This window comes from Bidens hawaiensis, unplaced genomic scaffold (genome assembly GCF_021521415.1).
Source record: "Bidens hawaiensis isolate Kalapana, Puna unplaced genomic scaffold, B.hawaiensis_p1.1 tig00035931_1, whole genome shotgun sequence".
NCBI lineage: Eukaryota > Viridiplantae > Streptophyta > Magnoliopsida > Asterales > Asteraceae > Bidens > Bidens hawaiensis.
Window position 1 is genome coordinate 24237 of NW_027496259.1, and position 3007 is coordinate 27243.

Below are 3007 nucleotides of genomic sequence, written 5' to 3' on the forward strand. Positions count from 1 at the left end.
TAAACCATTTTAGTTTTAAGACAACTAGTTAATTCTATCTCAATTTTTATAGCTCAGTTGTTATTTTCAAAAACCACCCAAAGTGTTCAGATTACACCGTACTAACTATATTAGGCCTGTACGTTTAAGAGTGATTTTCGGCCTCTTGTACTCTGCCAGCTATTGCCTATTGGTCATCACCACATCGCTATTGCTCTGATTCCTTAATTTAGTTTGCGACTCCTCAGAGATGACCGTTCAAAACATTGAAGATAATAGTATAGAACTTTGAAACATAGTGTTAAAGGTCTCTCTACGTTGCCTTGTTTAAAATACAAGCCGAACTTGAGGTGGCTCGACTTTGTATGACATTTGGCTAAGAAGAACCCTAAACATGTTTAGGCTCTTCAATGAAGGAAGACCGGTTCGATTGTCAGAATGTTCGGTTTTACCACCAATGATCCTTTAGGCAGATGAGTTTACCTCGAAACTGGAGATAACTTGAAAGCGCTTAAAGGCTCCGTACAGTTGGGTTATGCCCGCTTATACTACATTACTTAGAAGTTATAATTACATAAAACTCCCACCGACGATATTTAGTGATCTGAGAAGTCAACCTTAGTAAGACGACGTCGTACAAGGTCATCATATAAACATTGTATTGGTCTGAATCCAATCCGATACCAAAAAAATAAATAAATTAATCAATCAATCATGTCGTACTACCCGAAAGGCCACCACTACGAATCCGGAGACGACGTCGATGACTTCGACGACTACGATCCCACCCCATACGGCGGAGGCTACGACATCGCCTTAACCTACGGCCGCCCTCTTCCGCCGTCAGAGGAAACATGCTACCCTCCTGCCACCACTTCCTCGTCCGGGTTTGACTATGAATGCTCCAACTACTCTTCTTATGCTGAACCCACTGCTTACGGCGAAGAGGCTCTGGATAATGAGTACAAGAACTATGTTCGTCGCAAGCCTCATGGAGGTGTGACTCATCAGTCTGGTGGTGGGTCTGGCTATGGCCGTCCGTAGGAGCCCGGTTCTGAATATGGGTCGGGTTATGGTCGGAGACAAGATGAGCCGGTTTCTGGATATGGATCTGGGTATGGCCGTCCCCAGGAGCCGGCTTCTGAGTATGGATCGGATTATGGCCGTCCACAAGAACCGGCTTCTGAGTATGGATCGGGTTATGGCCGTCCACAGGAACCGGCTTCTGAGTATGGATCCGGCTATGGCCGTCCCCAGGAACCGGTTTCTGAATATGGATCGGGTTATGGCCGTACACAGGAACCGGTTTCGGAATATGGATCCGGTTATGGCCGTAAGCAAGAGGAGTCTGAATACGGATCCGGTTATGGCCATCGGCAAGAGGAGCCGGTTTCGGAATACGGATCTGGTTATGGCCGAAGGCAGGAGGAGCCGGTTTCTGAATACGGATCGGGTTATGGCCGTAGGCAGGAGGAGCCTGAATATGGATCGGGTTATGGTCGTAGACAGGAGGAGCCTGAATATGGATCGGGTTATGGTCGTAGACAGGAGGAGCCTGAATATGGATCGGGTTATGGCCGTAGACAGGAGGAGCCGGTTTCTGAATATGGGTCGGGTTATGGTCGCAGGCCGGATCCTAATCCGGAGTATGGATCAGGATACGGGAGGAGGAATGAGGAAAGTTATGGCGGTGGGGAAGAGGAATATCAGAGGCCTAGTTATGGAAGGCGCGATGAGGAGGTTGAAGGCTATGGTGGCCGTAAGAAATATGTGAGTTCGATTAATCCTTTTAACACAAATTACACAATGCCTATTTATTATTAAAGCTGTTTGATGTGATTATACATGTAGGATTGCTTGATTTTGGAATTAAGTGTAGATTATCTTTAATTAATTTAGTTTATAAGTTTAATCAGATTGAATTTGGTATGAATTGGCAAGATCTTGAATCTTTTTATATTCTGGTTGAGTAGAGGACTTGCTTCTCTCGTTTACGTTACCATCCTATGCGAGTACTTTTGTTGCAGTTTGTATTGCTATACTTATATGTATCTCATGCTTTCAATGAACAAAGCATGATCCTTTAATATAGGGCACATGAAATCCGTATGCTATTTCCTAAGAAGTTGCAAATTTTGGCCCTTAAAAACTTGTGTTTGAGGAAAGTTGTGCACGTATTGATGTTTGCTTCAAATGGGAAACGTGAGATAATTATATGAACCAGTTAGTCATTTTGTTTGAGATATGCTAATAGTTGCACTGAATTTGTAGGGAGATGATGGTTCTGATGAGGATGATGAGAGGAAGAAACATAGGCACCACCACCGCAAGCACTATGATGATTGATGAGCTGAAGTTTGGTTTGTGGGATTGAGTGATGCTTCTCCTAAGCTACTAGTATGAATAAAGGAGTGGCATTTTGAACTTGTGATGTTTCATGTTCTTCCAACTGGTTTCTGTTTTCTAAGTGTGCCTTTGCATTGTGTTATAAAACGTTTTGGTTTGGTGATTATTAATGTAAGTCCTGAACTCTTGCGGTTTGTAATCCTCAGACCGTGACTGTTCTAATCTTTTGAGTTTTTTTTATCAACCATCATGCTCTGAGTCTTGCACACCAGTTTCATCGTTCTTCAACCGTGAAATATTTGTAAGGTTTCTTTTGCAATATTATCTAGTTTTGCTGCGGACTGAAGAATCGAAGACATTTGTTGCTTTCTGGTATCAAGTCGTTTTATTGATTAGTGATACCTGGTGCCAACAGTGACATTGTTTACTTCAAAAACACAACCTGTTTTCATGTTACCAGGTTTTAGTGCTGTGTGCTGGTTCACAGACGGTATGCATATATAATCCATTGGATTAGGGCTGAATAATATTAGTCTGGATGGAGGTAGCCGTTGTAACAACTCAATCCCGATAAGCTGATATGTTGGTTTATAAAATTTAAAATAAAATATACGCTAATAAGGTATAATCTCAAACTTAATTAACGTTCAAATATACATATTCTCATTATACTTAACTAGCA

General features: G+C 42.2%; 1 pseudogene across 1 annotated transcript; it reads left to right on the plus strand.

Annotated features, from left to right (window-relative positions):
- The first annotated feature begins 661 nt into the window (after positions 1-661).
- LOC143587934 (uncharacterized) lies at positions 662-2530 on the plus strand (annotated as a pseudogene). Its single transcript, XR_013144999.1, has 2 exons — positions 662-1749; positions 2251-2530. The product of XR_013144999.1 is annotated as an uncharacterized LOC143587934 (transcript).
- The last annotated feature ends 477 nt before the right edge of the window (positions 2531-3007 follow it).